Source organism: Tachypleus tridentatus, chromosome 6 (genome assembly GCF_004210375.1).
Source record: "Tachypleus tridentatus isolate NWPU-2018 chromosome 6, ASM421037v1, whole genome shotgun sequence".
In the NCBI taxonomy this organism is placed as follows: Eukaryota; Metazoa; Arthropoda; class Merostomata; order Xiphosura; family Limulidae; genus Tachypleus; species Tachypleus tridentatus.
The window spans coordinates 115,786,456-115,806,616 of NC_134830.1; positions in this window are offsets into that span (position 1 = coordinate 115,786,456).

Consider the following 20,161-nt stretch of genomic DNA (forward strand, 5'->3'; position numbering starts at 1 on the left):
TTTATGAGTGTTCAACTTTGAAACAATACAGCTTTTTTATATTTTTTTTTTAATCTGGATTTCTCATTTATGAGTGTTAAATTTTGAAACCATACACCTTTTTTATGTTTTTTTTTTAATCTAGATTTTCATTTATGAGTGTTAAATTTTGAAACCATACAATGTTTTATTTGTTTTTTCATTTGATTTCTCATTTATAAATTTAACATTCAAAATTTAAAACTTTTTATATGTTTTTTCATCTCAATTTCTCATTTATGAGTGTTTAACTTTGAAACAATACAACTTTTATTTTTTTTCTTAATTTGATTTCTCATTTATGAGTGTTTAATTTGAAACATACATTGTTTTATATTTTTTTTTCATCTGGATTTCTCATTTATGTGTGTTTTACTTTGAAACCTTACAAATTTTAATGTTTTTTTTTTTTTTTCAATGAGGATTTTTTTATTTATGAGTGTTTAATTTTGAAACCATACAACTTTTATATTTTTTTTCAATCTGGATTTCTCATTTATGAGTGTTCAACTTTGAAACCATACAACTTTTTTATGTTTTTTTTTCAATCTGGATTTTTCATTTATTAGTGTTAAATTTTGAAACCATACAACGTTTTATATGTTTTAAATCTGGATTTTTTTATTTAAGATTTTACCTTTGAAACCATACACTTTTTTTATATTTTTTTTTCATCTGGATTTCTTATTTATGAGTGTTCAACTTTGAAACCATACAAATTTTTATATTGTTTTTTAAATCTGGATTTCTCATTCATGAGTGTTAAATTTTGAAACCATACATCGTTTTATATGTTTTTTTTCACTCGATTTCTCATTTATGAGTGTTAAATTTTGAAACCATACAACTTTTTTATATGTTTTTTTTCATCTGGATTTCTCATTTATGAGTGTTCAACTTTGAAACCATACAACTTTTATATTTTTTTTTTCAATCTTGATTTTCATTTATGAGTGTTAAATTTTGAAACCATACAACGTTTTATATGTTTTTTTTTCATCTGGATTTCTCATTTATGAGTGTTCAACTTTGAAACAATACAACTTTTATATGTTTTTTTTTCAATCTGGATTTTTCATTTATGAGTGTTAAATTTTGAAACCATACAACGTTTTATATGTTTTTAAATCTGATTTTTTTATTTTAAGTGTTTAACTTTGAAACCATACAACTTTTTATATTTTTTTTTCATCTGGATTTCTCATTTATGAGTGTTCAACTTTGAAACAATACAACTTTTATGTTTTTTTAATCTGGATTTCCTTTATGAGTGTTAAATTTTAAACCATACATCGTTTTATATGTTTTTTTTTTCATCTGGATTTCTCATTTATGAGTGTTCAATTTGAAAAAATACATCTTTTTTATGTTTTTTTCAATCTAGATTTTTCATTTATGAGTGTTTAATTTTGAAACCATACAACTTTTTATATGTTTTTTTCATCTGGATTTCTCATTTATGAGTGTTCAACTTTGAAACCATACACTTTTTATATGTGTTTTTTCAATCTGGATTTTCATTTATGAGTGTTATATTTTGAAACCATACAACTTTTTTATGTTTTTTTCATCTGGATTTCTCATTTATGAGTGTTCAACTTTGAAACAATACAGCTTTTTTTATATTTTTTTTAATCTGGATTTCCTATTCATGAGTGTTAAATTTTGAAACCATACATCGTTTTATGTTTTTTTTTCATCTGGATTTCTCATTTATGAGTGTTTCAACTTTAAATAATACATCTTTTTTTATGTTTTTTCAATCTAGATTTTTCATTTATGAGTGTTCAACTTTGAAACAATACAGTTTTTATTTGACTTTCTTCATCTGGATTTTTCATTTATGAGTGTTCAACTTTGAAACCATACAACATTTTATATTGTTTTTTTCATCTGGATTTCCCATTTATGAGTGTTAAATTTTGAAACCATACATCTTTTTTATATGTTTTTTTCATCTCGATTTCTCATTTATGAGTGTTAAATTTTGAAACCATACATCGTTTTATATGTTTTTTTTCATCTCGATTTCTCATTTATGAGTGTTCAACTTTGAAACCATACAACTTTTTTATTTTTTTTTCAATCTGATTTTTCATTTATGAGTGTTGACATTTTGAAACCATACAACGTTTTATATGTTTTTTTTTTCATCTGATTTCTCATTTATAAGTGTTCAACTTTGAAACCATACAACTTTTTATATGCTTTTTTCATCTGGATTTCTCATTTATGAGTGTTCAACTTTGAAACAATACAGCTTTTTTATATGTTTTTTCATCTGGATTTTTCATTTATGAGTGTTCAACTTTGAAACCATACAACTTTTTATATTTTTTTTTCATCTGATTTCTCATTTATGAGTGTTCAACTTTGAAACCATACATTGTTTTTATATGTTTTTTTTCATCTCGATTTCTCATTTATGAGTGTTCAACTTTGAAACCATACAAATTTTATATTGTTTTTTTCATCTGGATTTCTTATTTATGAGTGTTCAACTTTGAAACAATACAACTTTTATGTTTTTTTCAATCTGGATTTTTCATTTATGAGTGTTCAACTTTGAAACCATACAACTTTTTTATATTGTTTTTTCAACTGGATTTTTCATTCATGAGTGTTCAAAATTGAAATAATACAACTTTTTTATATTTTTTTTCAATTTGAATTTCTCATTTATGAGTGTTTAACTTTGAAACCATACATCGTTTTATAGTTTTTTTATCTGGATTTCTCATTTATGAGTGTTAAATTTTGAAACAATACAATGTTTTATATGTTTTTTTTCAATTTGGATTTCTCATTTATGAGTGTTCAACTTTGAAACCATACAACTTTTTTATGATTTTTTTTAAATCTGGATTTCTCATTTATGAGTGTTCTTCATTGAAACAATACAGTTTTTATTTTTTTTTTCAATCTGGATTTTTTATTTATGAGTGTCATATTTTAAACCATACAACTTTTTTTTTATGTTTTTTTTTCATCTGGATTTCTCATTTATGAGTGTTCAACTTTGAAACAATACAACTTTTTATATGTGTTTTTCAATCTGGATTTTTCATTTATGAGTGTTATATTTGAAACCATACAACTTTTTTATATGTTTTTTTCATCTGGATTTCTCATTTATGAGTGTTCAACTTTGAAACAATACAACTTTTTTTATATTTTTTTTAATCTGGATAACCTATTCATGAGTGTTAAAATTTGAAACTATACATCGTTTTATGTTTTTTTTTCATCTGGATTTCTCATTTATGAGTGTTCTATTTTAAAAAATACATCTTTTTATGTCTTTTTTTCAATCTAGATTTTTCATTTATGAGTGTTATATTTTGAAACCATACAACTTTTATATTTTTTTTTTTCATCTGGATTTCTCATTTATGAGTGTTCAACTTTGAAACCATACAACTTTTATATTGTTTTTTCATCTGGATTTCCCATTCATGAGTGTTAAATTTTGAAACCATACATCGTTTTATATGTTTTTTTTCATCTCGATTTCTCATTTATGAGTGTTTAATTTTGAAACCATACAACTTTTTATGGTTTTTTTTTCAATCTGGATTTTTCATTTATTAGTTTTAAATTTTGAAACCATACAACGTTTTATATATTTTTTACATCTAATTTCTTATTTTTAAGTGTTCAACTTTGAAACCATACAAACTTTTATATTGTTTTTTCATCTGGATTTCTTATTTATGAGTGTTCAACTTTGAAACAACAGCTTTTTTATATATTTTTTTTCAATCTGGATTTTTCATTTATGAGTGTTCAACTTTGAAACCATACAACTTTTTATATTGTTTCTTCATCTGGATTCTTCATTCATGAGTGTTGAAAATTTGAAATAATACAACTTTTTTATGTTTTTTTCAATTTGGATTTCTCATTTATGAGTGTTTATCTTTGAAACCATACAACGTTTTATCAGTTATTTTCATCTTGATTTCTCATTTATGAGTGTTCAACTTTGAAACCATACATTGTTTTTATTTTTTTTTTCATCTGGATTTCTCATTTATGTGTGTTCAACTTTGAAACCATACAAATTTTAATGTTTTTTTTCAATGAGGATTTTTTTTATTTATGAGTGTTTAATTTTGAAACCATACAACTTTTATATGTTTTTTTTTAATCTGGATTTCTCATTTATGAGTGTTCAACTTTGAAACCATACAACATTTTTTTGTTTTTTTTTTCAATGAGATTTTTCATTTATGAGTGTTAAATTTTGAAACAATACAATGTTTTATATGTTTTTTTCATCTGGATTTCTCATTTATGAGTGTTCAACTTTGAAACAATACAGCTTTTTTATGTTTTTTTTAATCTGGATTTCCCATTTATGATTGTTCAATTTTAAACCTACACATCGTTTTATGTTTTTTTCTTCTGGATTTCTCATTTATGAGTGTTCTATTTATAAAAAATACATCTCTCTTACGTCTTTTTTTCAATCTAGATTTTTCATTTATGAGTGTTATATTTTGAAACCATACAACTTTGTATATGCTTTTTTTCCTCTGGATTTCTCATTTATGAGTGTTCTACTTTGAAACAATAAAGTTTTTTATATGTGTTTTTCATCTGGATTTTCATTTATGAGTGTTATATTTTGAAACCATACAACTTTTTTATGTTTTTTTTCATCTGGATTTCTCATTTATGAGTGTTCAACTTTGGAACAATACAGCTTTTTTATATCCTTTTTTTAATCTGGATTTCCTATTCATGAGTGTTAAATTTTGAAACTATACATCGTTTTATGTTTTTCTTTCTTCTGGATTTCTCATTTATGAGTTTTCTACTTATAAATAATACATCTTTTCTTATGTCTTTTTTTACAATCTAGATTTTTCATTTATGAGTTTTCAATTTTGGAACAATACAGTTTTTTATTTGACTTTCTTCACTCTAAATTTTTCATTTATGAGTGTTCAACTTTGAAACCATAAAACATTTTATATTGTTTTTTTCATCTGGATTTCCATTCATGAGTGTTAAATTTTGAAACCATACATCCTTTTATATGTTTTTTTTCATATCGTTTTCTCATTTATGAGTGTTCAACTTTGAAACCATACAACTTTTTTATGGTTTTTTTTCAATCTGATTTTTCATTTATGAAACTTACATTTTGAAACCATACAACGTTTTATATGTTTTTTTCATCCGATTTCTCATTTATAAGTTTTGAACTTTGAAACCATACAACTTTTATATGTTTTTTTTCATCTGTATTTCTCATTTATCAGTGTTCAACTTTGAAACAATACAGCTTTTTTATATGTTTTCTTCACTCTGGATTTTTCATTTATGAGTGTTCAACTTTGAAACCATACATCTTTTTATATTTAATTTTTCATCTGGATTTCTCATTTATGTGTGTTCAACTTTGAAACCATACATTGTTTTATGTGTTTTTTTTTCATGTCGATTTCTCATTTATGAGTGTTCATCTTTGAAACCATACAAATTTTATATTGTTTGTTTTCATCTGGATTTCTTATTTATGAGTGTTCAACTTTGAAACAATACAGCTTTTTTATGTCTTTTTTCAATCTGGATTTTCATTTATGAGTGTTCAACTTTGAAACCATACAAATTTTTATATTGTTTTTTTAAATCTGGATTTCCCATTCATGATTGTTAAATTTTGAAACCATACATCGTTTTATATGTTTTTTTTTCATGTCGATTTCTCATTTATGAGTGTTTAATTTTGAAACCATACATCGTTTTATATGTTTTTTTTCATCTGGATTTCTCATTTATGATTGTTCAATTTTGAAACCATACATCGTTTTATGTTTTTTTTCATCTGGATTTCTCATTTATGAGTGTTAAACTTGAAACCTTATAACTTTTTATATGCTTTTTTCATATGGATTTCTCATTTATCAGAGTTTTACTTATAAACAATACATCTTATCTTATGTCTTTTATCAATCTGAATTTTTCATTTATGAGTGCTATATTTTGAAACCATACAACTTTTTATATGTTCTTTTCATCTGAATTTCTCATTTATGAGTGTTCAACTTTGAAACCATACAACTTTTATGTTTTATTTTCAATCTGGCTTCTTATTTATGAGTGTTCAACTTTGAAACCATACAAATTTTTATATTGTTATTTCATCTGGATTTCTTATTTATGAGTGTTCAACTTTGAAACCTTACAACTTTTAATATGCTTTTATGATCTGGATTTCTCATTTATGAGTGTTCTACATTGAAACAATACAGCTTTTACAAATTTTTCTTTAATCTGGATTTCCATACATGAGTGTTAAATTTGAAACGATAAATCGTTTTATATGTTTTTTTTTCATCTGCATTTCTCATTTATGATTGTTCAATTTTAAAACCATACAACTTTTATATGTTTTTTTTCGATCTGGATTTTTCATTTATTAGTGTTAAATTTTGAAACCATACAACGTTTTATATTTTTTTACATCTGGATTTTTCATTTTTAAGTGTTCACCTTTGAAACCTTATAAATTTTTATATTGTTTTTTTTCATCTGGATTTCTTATTTATGAGTGTAGAACTTTGAAATAATACAGCTTTTATATGTCATTTTTCAATCTTCATTTTTCATTTATGAGTGTTCAACTTTGAAACCATACAACTTTTATATTGTTTTTTCATCTGGATTTTTAATTCATGAGTGTTCAACTTTGAGGTAATACAACTTTTTTATGTGTTTTTTTTCAATCTGGATTTCTCATTTATGAGTGTTAACTTTGAAACCATACAACTTTTTATGTTTTTTTTCTTAAATTGATTTCTCATTTATGAGTGTTTAACTTTGAAACCATACATAGTTTTATAAATTTTTTTCACCTGGATTTCTCATTTATGAGTGTTCAACTTTGAAACCATACAACTTTTTATATGTTTTTTTTTATTTGGATTTCTCATTTATAAGTGTTCAACTTTGAAACCATACAACTTTTTATATTTTTTTTTTAATCTAGATTCATATTTATGAGTGTTCAACTTTGAAACCATACAACTTTTATATGTTTTTTTCATCTGGATTTCTCATTTATGAGTGTTCTACTTTGAAACAATACAACTTTTATATATTTTTTTTAATCTGGATTTCCATTCATGAGTGTTAAATTTGAAACCATAAATCGTTTTATATGTTTTTTTCATCTGGATTTCTCATTTATGATTGTTCAATTTTGAAATATTACAACATTTTTTATGTTTTTTTTTTCAATCTGAATTTTTCATTTATTAGTGTTAAATTTTGAAACCATACAACGGTTTATATGTTTTTTACATCTGATTTTTTTTATATTTAAGTGTTCAACTTTGAAACCATACAAATTTTTTATATTTTTTTTAACTGGATTTCCCATTTAGAGTGTAAAATTTTGAAACCATACATCGTTTTATATATTTTTTTATCAATTTGCATTTTTTATTTATGAGTGTTTAACTTTGAAACCATTGAACTTTTTTTATGTTCATTTTACAATCTGGATTTCTCATTTATGAGTGTTCAACTTTGAAACTATTTAACTTTTTATGTTTTTTTCAATGAGGATTTTTTTATTTATGAGTGTTTAACTTTAAAACTTACAACTTTTATATGTTTTTTTTCAATCTGATTTCTCATTTATGAGTGTTCAACTTTGAAACCATACAACTTTTTATGTGTTTTTTCAAAGAGAATTTTTCATTTATGAATGTTAAATTTTGAAACAATACAATGTTTTTTCAACTTTTAAGTGTTCAACTTTGAAACCATACAACTTTTATAATTTTTTTAAATCTGGATTTTCATTTATGAGTGTTAACTTTTGAAACCATACAACTTTTTATATGTTTTTTTATTTTGATTTCTCATTCATGAGTGTTAAATTTTGAAACTATACATCTTTTTATGTTTTTTTTTCATTTGGATTTCTCATTTATGAGTGTTAAAATTTTAAACCTTATTACTTTTTTATATGCTTTTTTCATTTGGATTTCTCATTTATGAGTGTTTTACTTATAACAATACATATTATCTTATGTTTTTTTTCTATCTGGATTTCTTATTTATGAGTGTTCAACTTTGAAACAATACAACTTTTTTTTATATGTTTTTTTCATCTGGATTTCTCATTCCATGAGTGTTCAAAATTGAGATAATACAAATTTTTTATAGTTTTTTTTCAATCTGGATTTCTCATTTATAAGTGTTCTCCTTTGAAACCATACATCTTTTTATATATGTTTTTTTTCAATCTGGATTTCTCATTTATTAGTGTTCAACTTTGAAACCATACAACTTTTTATGATTTTTTTAAATCTGGATTTTCATTTATGAGTGTTATATTTTGAAATCATACAACTTTTTATATATTTTTTTCATCTGGATTTCTCATTTATAAGTGTTAAACTTTGAAACAATACAACTTTTATATGCCTTTACCATCTGGATTTCTCATTTATCAGTGTTCAACTTTGAAACAATACAGCTTTTTTATGTTTTTTTAATCTGGATTTCCCATTTATGAGTGTTAAATTTTGAAACCATACACCTTTTTATGTTTTTTTTTTTAATCTAGATTTTAAATTTATGAGTGTTAAATTTTGAAACCATACATTGTTTTATTTGTTTTTTCATTTGATTTCTCATTTATAAATTTTGAACATTCAAAATTTAAACTTTTATATGCTTTTATCATCTCAATTTCTCATTTATGAGTGTTTAACTTTGAAACAATACAATTTTATATTTTTTTTCTTAATTTGGATTTCTCATTTATGAGTGTTCAATTTGAAACCATACATTGTTTTATATTTTTTTTCATCTGGATTTTCATTTATGAGTGTTTTACTTTGAAACCTTACAAATTTTAATGTTTTTTTTTGGTCAATGAGGATTTTCTTTTATTTATGAGTGTTTAATTTTGAAACCATACAACGTTTTATATGTTTTAAATCTGATTTTTTATTTTTAAGTTTTTACCTTTGAAACCTTTTAACTTTTTATATTTTTTTTTCATCTGGATTTCTTATTTATGAGTGTTCAACTTTGAAACCATACAAATTTTTATATTGTTTTTAAATCTGGATTTCCATTCATGATTGTTAAATTTTGAAACCATACATCGTTTTATATGTTTTTTTTCATGTCGATTTCTCATTTATGAGTGTTAAATTTTGAAACCATACAACGTTTTATATTTTTTTCATCTGGATTTCTCATTTATAAGTGTTCAACTTTGAAACCATACAACTTTTATATGTTTTCTTTCATCTGGTTTCTCATTTATGAGTGTTCAACTTTGAAACCATACAACTTTTTTTATTTTTTTTTTCAACTTGATTTTTAATTTATGAGTGTTAAATTTTGAAACCATACAACGTTTTATATGCTTTTATCATCTGGATTTCTCATTTATGAGTGTTCTACTTTGAAACAATACAGCTTTTATATGTTTTTTTTTCAATCTGGGTTTTTTCATTTATTAGTGTTAATTTTGAAACCATACAACGTTTTATATGTTTTTTAAATCTGGATTTTTCATTTTAAGTGTTTAACTTTGAAACCTTATAACTTTTTATATTTTTTTTTCATCTGGATTTCTTATTTATGAGTGTTCAACTTTGAAACCATACAATTTTTTATATTGTTTTTAAATCTGGATTTCCCATTCATGATGTTAAATTTTGAAACCATACATCGTTTTATATGTTTTTTTTTTCATCTCGATTTCTCATTTATGAGTGTTCAAATTTGAAACCATACATCGTTTTTATGTTTTTTTTCATCTGGATTTCTCATTTATGAGTGTTAAACTTGAAACCATACAACTTTTTATATACTTTTTTCATCTGGATTTCTCATTTAGAGTTTTACTTATAAACAATACATCTTATCTTACGTTTTTTTTCAATCTGGATTTTTTTTCATTTTCATACATCGTTTTATATGTTTTTTTTTTTTCATCTGGATTTCTCATTTATGAGTGTTCAATTTTGAAACCATACAACTTTTTTATGTTTTTCTTTCGATCTGATTTTTCATTTATGAGTGTTAAATTTTGAAACCATACAACGTTTAATATTTTTTTCATCTGATTTTTCATTTTTAAGTGTTCACCTTTGAAACCTTATAAATTTTTATATTTTTTTTCATCTGGATTTCTTATTTATGAGTGTTCAACTTTGAAATAATACAACTTTTATATGTTTTTTTCAATCTGATTTTCATTTATGAGTGTTCAACTTTGAAACCATACAACATTTTGTATTGTTTTTTCATCTGGATTTTTCATTTATGAGTGTTCAAAATTGAAACAATACAACTTTTTTTTATGTTTTTTTCATCTGGATTTTCATTCATGAGTGTTCAAATTTGAAATAATACAACTTTTTTATTTTTTTCATCTGGATTTCTCATTTATGAGTGTTCTACTTTGAAACAATACAGTTTTTATGTGTTTTTTCAATCTGATTTTTCATTTATGAGTGTTATATTTGAAACCATACAACTTTTATATGTTTTTTTCATCTGGATTTCTCATTCATGAGTGTTCAACTTTGAAACAATACAGCTTTTTTATATTTTTTTTTTAATCTGGATTTCCTATTCATGAGTGTTAAATTTTGAAACCATACATCGTTTTATATTTTTTCTTTCATCTGGATTTCTCATTTATGAGTGTTCTATTTGAAAAAATACATCTTTCTTACGTCTTTTTTCAATCTAGATTTTTCATTTATGAGTGTTATATTTTGAAACCATACAACTTTTTATATGTTTTTTTTTTATCTGGATTTCTCATTTATGAGTGTTCAACTTTGAAACCATACAACTTTTTATATTTTTTTTCATCTGGATTTCTCATTTATGAGTGTTAAATTTTGAAACCATACATCATTTTATATGTTTTTTTATATCGATTTCTCATTTATGAGTTTTAATTTTGAAACCATACAACTTTTCATGGTTTTTTTTCAATCTGGATTTTTCATTTATTAGTTTTAAATTTTGAAACCATACAACGTTTTATATATCTTTACATCTAATTCCTTATTTTAAGTGTTCACCTTTGAAACCTTTCAAACTTTTATATGTTTTTTTTTCATCTGATTTCTTATTTATGAGTGTTCAACTTTGAAACAACAGCTTTTTATATATTTTTTTCAATCTGGATTTTTCATTTATGAGTGTTCAACTTTGAAACCATACAACTTTTTTATATTGTTTCTTCATCTGGATTCTTCATTTATGAGTGTTGAAAATTGAAATAATACAACTTTTATATGTTTTTTTTCAATCTGGATTTCTCATTTATGAGTGTTCACCTTTGAAACCATACAATTTTTTGTTTTTTTTTTCAATGAGATTTTTCATTTATGAGTGTTAAAATTTGAAACCATACAATGTTTTATATGTTTTTTCATCTGGATTTCTCATTTATGAGTGTTCAACTTTGAAACAATACAGCTTTTTTATGTCTTTTTTTTAATCTGGATTCCCATTTATGAGTGTTAAATTTTAAACCTACACATCGTTTTATGTTTTTCTTTCTTCTGGATTTCTCATTTATGAGTGTTCTATTTATAAAAAATACATCTTTCTTACGTCTTTTTTCAATCTAGATTTTTCATTTATGAGTGTTATACTTTGAAACCTATACAACTTTTATATGCTTTTTTTCATCTGGATTTCTCATTTATGAGTGTTCAACTTTGAAACAATAAAGTTTTTATGTGTTTTTTCATCTGGATTTTTCATTTATGAGTGTTATATTTTGAAACCATACAACTTTTTATGTTTTTTTTTCATCTGGATTTCTCATTTATGAGTGTTCAACTTTGGAACAATACAGCTTTTTTATATTTTTTTAATCTGGATTTCCTATTCATGAGTGTTAAATTTTGAAACTATACATCGTTTTATGTTTTTTTTCTTCTGGATTTCTCATTTATGAGTGTTCTACTTTATAAATAATACATCTTTTCTTACGTCTTTTTTTTCAATCTAGATTTTTTTATTTATGAGTTTTCAACTTTGGAACAATACAGTTTTTTATTTGACTTTCTTCATCTAAATTTTTCATTTATGAGTGTTCAACTTTGAAACCATAAAACATTTTATATTGTTTTTTCATCTGGATTTCCCATTCATGAGTGTTAAATTTTGAAACCATACATCCTTTTATATGTTTTTTTTCATATCGATTTCTCATTTATGAGTGTTCAACTTTGAAACCATACAACTTTTTATGTTTTTTTTTTCAATCTGATTTTTCATTTATGAAACTTACATTTTGAAACCATACAACGTTTTATATTTTTTTTTTCATCTGGATTTCTCATTTATGAGTGTTGAACTTTGAAACCATACAACTTTTTTTATATGCTTTTTTCATCTGTATTTCTCATTTATCAGTGTTCAACTTTGAAACAATACAGCTTTTTATATGTCTTTCTTCACTCTGGATTTTTCATTTATGAGTGTTCAACATTGAAACCATACATCTTTTTTATATTTTTTTTTTCATCTGGATTTCACATTTATGTGTGTTCAACTTTGAAACCATACATTGTTTTATGTGTTTTTTTTTCATGTCGATTTCTCATTTATGAGTGTTCAACTTTGAAACCATACAAATTTTATATTGTTTTTTTCATCTGATTTCTTATTTATGAGTTTTCAACTTTGAAACAATACAACTTTTATATTTTTTTTCAATCTGGATTTTTCATTTATGAGTGTTCAACTTTGAAACCATACAAATTTTTATATTTTTTTTAAATCTGGATTTCCCATTCATGATTGTTAAATTTTGAAACCATACATCGTTTTTATATTTTTTTTCATCTCGATTTCTCATTTATGAGTGTTTAATTTTGAAACCATACATCGTTTTATATTTTTTTTTCATCTGGATTTCTCATTTATGATTGTTCAATTTTGAAACCATACATCGTTTTATGTTTTTTTTTCATCTGGATTTCTCATTTATGAGTGTTAAACTTGAAACCTTATAACTTTTTTATATGTTTTTTTTCATCTGGATTTCTCATTTATCAGTGTTTTACTTATAAACAATACATCTTATTTATGTCTTTTATCAATCTGAATTTTTCATTTATGAGTGTTATATTTTGAAACCATACAACTTTGTATATGTTCTTTTCATCTGAATTTCTCATTTATGAGTGTTCAACTTTGAAACCATACAACTTTTTTATGTTTTTTTTCAATCTGGATTCTTATTTATGAGTGTTAACTTTGAAACCATACAAATTTTTTATATTGTTATTTCATCTGGATTTCTTATTTATGAGTGTTCAACTTTGAAACCTTACAACTTTTAATATGCTTTTATCATCTGGATTTCTCATTTATGAGTGTTCTACATTGAAACAATACAGCTTTTACAAATTTTTCTTTAATCTGTTCACCTTTGAAACCTTATAGATTTTTTAAATTTTTTTTTCATCTGGATTTCTTATTTATTAGTGTTGAACTTTGAAACACTAAAACTTTTATGTTTTTTTTTTCAATTTGGATTTCTCATTTATGAGTGTTTATCTTTAAAACCATACATCGTTTTATAAGTTCTTTTCATCTAGATTTCTAATTTATATGTGTTCAACTTTGAAACCTCATAACTTTTTTATGTTTTTTTTTTCAATCTAGATTCTTATTTATGAGTGTTGAACTTTGAAACCATACAACTTTTTATTTGCTTTTTTCATCTGGATTTCTCATTTATGTGTGTTCTACTTTGAAACAATAGATCTTTTCATATCTCTTTTTTTTCAATCTGGATTTCTCATTTATGAGTGTTATATTTTAAAACCATACAACTTTTTATGTTTTTTTTTAATCTGAATTTCCATTTATGAGTGTTAAATTTTGAAACTATACATCGTTTTATATTTTTTTTTTCATCTGGATTTTCATTTATGAGTGTTCAAAATTGAGATAATACAACTTTTTATATGTTTTTTTCAATTTGGATTTCTCATTTATGAGTGTTCAACTTTGAAACAATACAACTTTTTTATGTGTTTTTTCAATCTGGATTTTTCATTTATGAGTGTTCAACTTTGAAACCATAAAACTTTTTATATTTTTTTATCATCTGGATTTCTCATTTATGAGTGTTCAAAATTGAAACCATACAAATTTTTATAGTTTTTTTTCAATCTGGATTTCTCATTTATAAGTGTTCTCCTTTGAAACCTACAACTTTTTTATGTTTTTTCAATCTGGATTTCTCATTTATGAGTGTTCAACTTTGAAACCATACAACTTTTTTATGATTCTTTTAAATCTGGATTTTCATTTATGAGTGTTATATTTTGAAATCATACAACTTTTTATATGTTTTTTTTTTTTTCATCTGGATTTCTCACATATAAGTGTTAAATTTTTAAACAATACAACTTTTATATGCCTTTACCATCTTGGATTTCTCATTTATGAGTGTTCAACTTTGGAACAATACAGCTTTTTTATGTATTTTTTTTTAATCTGGATTTCCCATTTATGAGTGTTCAACTTTGAAACAATACAACTTTTTTATATTGTCTTTTCATCTGGATTTCTCTCATTTATGAGTGTTCAACTTTGAAACCATACAACGTTTTATATGTTTTTAAATCTGGATTTTTCATTTTAAGTTTTACCTTTGAAATCTTTTAACTTTTTTATATTCTCTTTTTCATCTCGATTTCTATTTATGAGTGTTCAACTTTGAAACCATACAAATTTTTATATTGTTTTTTAAATCTGGATTTCCTATTCATGAGTGTTAAATTTTGAAACCATACATCGTTTTATATGTTTTTTTTTCATGTCGATTTTCATTTATGAGTGTTAAATTTTGAAACCATACAACGTTTTATATGTTTTTTTCATCTGGATTTCTCATTTATGATTGTTCAATTTTGAAACAATACAGCTTTTATATGTTTTTTTTTCAATCTGGTTTTTCATTTATTAGTGTTAAATTTTGAAACCATACAACTTTTTATATTATTTTTTTTTCATCTGGATTTCTTATTTATGAGTGTTCAACTTTGAAACCATACAAATTTTATATTGTTTTTTAAATCTGGATTTCCATTCATGAGTGTTAAATTTTGAAACCATACATCGTTTTATATGTTTTTTTTTCATGTCGATTTCTCATTTATGAGTGTTTAATTTTGAAACCATACAACTTTTTATGTTTTTTTTCAATCTGGATTTTTCATTTATGAGTGTTAAATTTTGAAACCATACATCGTTTTATGTTTTTTTTCATCTGGATTTCTCATTTATGAGTGTTAAAACTTGAAACCATATAACTTTTTATATCCTTTTTTTCATCTGGATTTCTCATTTATCAGAGTTTTACTTTTAAACAATACATCTTTTTATGTCTTTTTTCAATCTGAATTTCTCATTTATGAGTGTTCAACTTTGAAACCATACAACTTTTATGTTTTTTTTTTCAATCTGGATTTCTTATTTATGAGTGTTCAACTTTGAAACCATACAAATTTTTTATATTGTTATTTCATCTGGATTTCTTATTTATGAGTGTTCAACTTTGAAACCATACAACTTTTAATATGCTTTTATCATCTGGATTTCTCATTTATGAGTGTTCTACTTTGAAACAATACAGCTTTTACAAATTTTTTTTAATCTGGATTTCCATTCATGAGTGTTAAATTTGAAACCATAAATCGTTTTATATGTTTTTTTTCATCTGGATTTCTCATTTATGATTGTTCAATTTTGAAACCATACAACTTTTTATGGTTTTTTTTCAATCTGGATTTTTCATTTATTAGTGTTTAACTTTGAAACCATACAACGGTTTTATATGTTTTTTCATCTGGATTTTTTATTTTTAAGTGTTCACCTTTGAAACCTTACAAATTTTTTTATTGTGTTTTTTCATCTGGATTTCTCATTTATGAGTGTTCAACTTTGGAACCATACAAATTTTTTATATTGTTTTTCATCTGGATTTTCATTTATGAGTGTCAAATTTTGAAACCATAAATCGTTTTATATGTTTTTTTATCAATTTGATTTTTCATTTATGAGTGTTTAACTTTGAAACCATACAACTTTTATATGTTTTTTTCAATCTGGATTTCTCATTTATGAGTGTTCAACTTTGAAACCATACAACTTTTTATGTTTTTTTTTTAATGAGGATTTTTTTTCATTTATGAGTGTTAGATTTTGAAACAATACAATGTTTTATATGTTTTTTCCTCTGGATTTCTCATTTATGAGTGTTAAAATTTGAAACCATATTACTTTTTTTATATGTTTTTTTCATTTGGATTTCTCATTTATGAGTGTTCTACTTTAAACAATACATATTATCTTATGTTTTTTTAATCTAGATTTCTCATTTATGAGTGTTCAACTTTGAAACCATACAAGTTTTATGTTTTTTTTCAATCTAGATTTTTCATTTATGAAAGGTTAAATTTTGAAACCATACAACGTTTGATATGTTTTTCATCTGGATTTCTCATTTATAAGTGTTCAACTTTGAAACCCAACACATTTTATATGCTTTTTTCATCTTGATTTCTCATTTATGAGTGTTCTACTTTGAAACAACACAGCTTTTGCATTTTTTTTTAATCTGGATTTTCCATTCATGAGTATTAAATTTGAAACCATACATTCAACTTTCAAACAATACAGTTTTTATATTATTTTTTTCAATTTAGATTCTTATTTATGAGTGTTCAACTTTGAAACAATACAACTTTTTATGATTTTTTTTCAATCTGGATTTTTCATTTATGAGTGTTAATTTTGAAACCATACAACGTTTTATATGTTTTTTTTTCATCTGGATTTCTCATTTATAAGTGTTCAACTTTGAAACAATACAGCTTTTTATATGTTTTTTTTTAATCTGGATTTCCATTTATGAGTGTTAATTTTGAAACCATACATCGTTTTATATATTTTTTTATCAATTTGATTTCTCATTTATGAGTGTTTAACTTTGAAACCATACAACTTTTTATATTTTTTTTTAATCTGGATTTCCCATTCATGAGTGTTAAATTTTGAAACCATACATCGTTTTATATGTTTTTTTTCATTTGGATTTCTCATTTATGATTGTTCAATTTTGAAACCATACAACTTTTTTTTTTTTTTCAATCTGGATTTTTCATTTATTAGTGTTAAATTTTGAAACCATACAACTTTTTATATGTTTTTTCATCTGGATTTTTTATTTTTAAGTGTTCAACCTTTGAAACCTTATAATTTTTATATTGTTTTTCATCTGGATTTCTTATTTATGAGTGTTCAACTTTGAAACAATAAAAATTTTTTTATGTTTTTTTTTCTCAATCTGGATTTCTCATTTATGAGTGTTTATCTTTGAAACCATACATCGTTTTATATGTTCTTTTCATCTAGATTTCTAATTTATAGTGTTCAACTTTGAAACCTCATAACTTTTTATGTTTTTTTTTCAATCTGGATTCTTATTTATGAGTGTTCAACTTTGAAACCATACAACTTTTTATATGTTTTTTTCATCTGGATTTCTCATTTATGAGTGTTCTACTTTGAAACAATACATCTTTTATATCTCTTTTTTTCAATCTGGATTTCTCATTTATGAGTGTTATATTTTGAAACCATACAACTTTTTTATGTTTTTTTTTAATCTGAATTTCCATTCATGAGTGTTAAATTTTGAAACTATACATCGTTTTATGTTTTTTTCTTTCACCTGGATTTTCATTTATGAGTGTTCAAAATTGAAATAATACAACTTTTTATGTTTTTTTCAATTTGGATTTCTCATTTATGAGTGTTCAACTTTGAAACAATACATCTTTTTATATGTTTTTTTTCATCTGGATTTTTCATTTATGAGTTTTCAACTTTGAAACCAAAAAACTTTTTTATATTTTTTTTTCATCTGGATTTCTCATTTATGAGTGTTCAAAATTGAAATAATACAAATTTTTATAGTTTTTTTCAATCTGGATTTCTCATTTATAAGTGTTCTCCTTTGAAACCATACAACTTTTTATGTTTTTTTCAATCTGGATTTCTCATTTATGAGTGTTCAACTTTGAAACCATACAACTTTTTATGATTTTTTTAAATCTGGATTTTTCATTTATGAGTGTTATATTTTGAAACCATACAACTTTTATATGTTTTTTTTTCATCTGATTTCTCATTTATAAGTGTTAAATTTTGAAACAATACAACTTTTTATATGTTTTTTACCACTTTGATTTCTCATTTATGAGTGTTCAACTTTGGAACAATACAGCTTTTTTATGTTTTTTTTAATCTGGATTTCCCATTTATGAGTGTTCAACTTTGAAACCATACAACTTTTATATGTCTTTTCATCTGGATTTCTCATTTATGAGTGTTCAACTTTGAAACCATACAACGTTTTATATGCTTTTTTTTAAATCTGGATTTTTATTTTTAAGTTTTAACTTTGAAACCATACAACTTTTTTATATTCTTTTTTTCATCTGGATTTCTATTTATGAGTGTTCAACTTTGAAACCATACAAATTTTTATATTGTTTTTTTAAATCTGGATTTCTATTCATGAGTGTTAAATTTTGAAACCATACATCGTTTTATATGTTTTTTTTTCATGTCGATTTCTCATTTATGAGTGTTAAATTTTGAAACCATACAACGTTTTATATGTTTTTTTCATCTGGATTTCTCATTTATAAGTGTTCAACTTTGAAACCTTACAACTTTTTATGTTTTCTTTCATCTGGGTTCTCATTTTTGAGTGTTTAACTTTGAAACCATACAACTTTTATCATTTTTTCAATCTTGATTTTTAATTTATGAGTGTTAAATTTTGAAACCATACAACGTTTTATATGTTTTTTTCATCTGGATTTCTCATTTATGATTGTTCAATTTTGAAACAATACAACTTTTATATGTTTTTTTTTTCAATCTGGTTTTTCATTTATTAGTGTTAAATTTTGAAACCATACAACGTTTTATATTTTTTTTAAATCTGGATTTTTTTTATTTTTAAGTGTTCATCTTTGAAACCTTACAACTTTTTATATTCTTTTTTCATCTGGATTTCTTATTTATGAGTGTTCAACTTTGAAACCATACAAATTTTTATATTGTTTTTAAATCTGGATTTCCCATTCATGAGTGTTAAATTTTGAAACCATACATCGTTTTATATGTTTTTTCATCTCGATTTCTCATTTATGAGTGTTTAATTTTGAAACCATACATCGTTTTATATGTTTTTTTTCATCTGGATTTCTCATTTATGATTGTTCAATTTTGAAACCATACAACGTTTTATGTTTTTTTTTCAATCTGGATTTTTCATTTATTAGTGTTAAATTTTGAAACCATACATCGTTTTATGTTTTTTCTTTCATCTGGATTTCTCATTTATGAGTGTTAAAACTTGAAACCTTACAACGTTTTTTATATCCTTTTTTCATCTGGATTTCTCATTTATCAGAGTGTTTTACTTTAAACAATACATCTTATCTTACGTCTTTTTCAATCTGAATTTCTCATTTATGAGTGTTCAACTTTTATGTTTTATTTTCAATCTTTTTTTTTATTTATGAGTGTTCAACTTTGAAACCATACAAATTTTTTTATATTGTTTTTCATTCTGGATTTCTTATTTATGAGTGTTCAACTTTGAAACCTTACAACTTTTATATGCTTTTATCATCTGGATTTCTCATTTATGAGTGTTCTACATTGAAACAATACAGCTTTTTATAATTTTTTCTTTAATCTGGATTTCCATTTATGAGTGTTAAATTTGAAACGATAAATCGTTTTATATGTTTTTTTTCATCTGCATTTCTCATTTATGATTGTTCAATTTTGAAACCATACAACTTTTATGGTTTTTTTTTTCAATCTGATTTTTCATTTATTAGTGTTAAATTTTGAAACCATACAACGTTTTATATGTTTTTACATCTGATTTTTTCATTTTTGAGTGTTCACCTTTGAAACCTTATAAATTTTTATATTGTTTTTTCATCTGATTTCTTATTTATTAGGTGTAGAACTTTGAAATAATACAGCTTTTTTTTATATGTCATTTTTCAATCTTCATTTT